The sequence below is a fragment of the Pundamilia nyererei genome, unplaced genomic scaffold (genome assembly GCF_000239375.1).
Source record: "Pundamilia nyererei isolate P.nyererei 1_Seehausen unplaced genomic scaffold, PunNye1.0 scaffold00005, whole genome shotgun sequence".
In the NCBI taxonomy this organism is placed as follows: Eukaryota; Metazoa; Chordata; class Actinopteri; order Cichliformes; family Cichlidae; genus Pundamilia; species Pundamilia nyererei.
In genome coordinates, this window is record NW_005187406.1 from 6,768,733 (window position 1) to 6,769,414 (window position 682).

Consider the following 682-nt stretch of genomic DNA (forward strand, 5'->3'; position numbering starts at 1 on the left):
ACACACACACACACACACACACACACACACACACACACAAACAAACAGTCCTAACTCTACCCGCCCCCACCATCACATACACACATGCACCCTCACCCGCTTGTCCGCTCGTCATCTAAATTAGAGCGGGGTGATGATGGGAGGAGGTGGTGGCTAATGAAACAGAAGGGGCATCGGGCAAGCAGGACTTCTAAAGTCTGTCATCTCTGGATGCTTTGACCCCGGCTCAGCGCTTCATCTTTCCAGCCTCACTGGGCCACCAAAATCTGACCCAGCAAGACATGGAGAGAGCTACAAGCTTTTCAAAGGACCTGATTGGAGAGAGCGGGAGAAAAACAAAACAAGTGTGTGTGTGCTGCAGCGTAGCGATCACTATCCAGAGGATTATATCTATGTTCCTCTTGAATCACTTACAATAACCCTACATAAGCTATGTTAGAGGAGAAGACACACTTGTGCACACACATCCTTACTTTAATTTCAACATGTGGTGTTCGGTCTCAAGCTCTACATCCACTTTAATCCCCCTTTAGTCTGATGTCATGTGTGCTGTTTTCACATGGTAATCATTTACTATGAAAATCACTCCTTTTCATCAAACACTTAGAAGCCTAGCATACAGCTATCAGCTATAGCTTATTTATATATATATATATATAAAATACATTTATTAAAAAGGGGA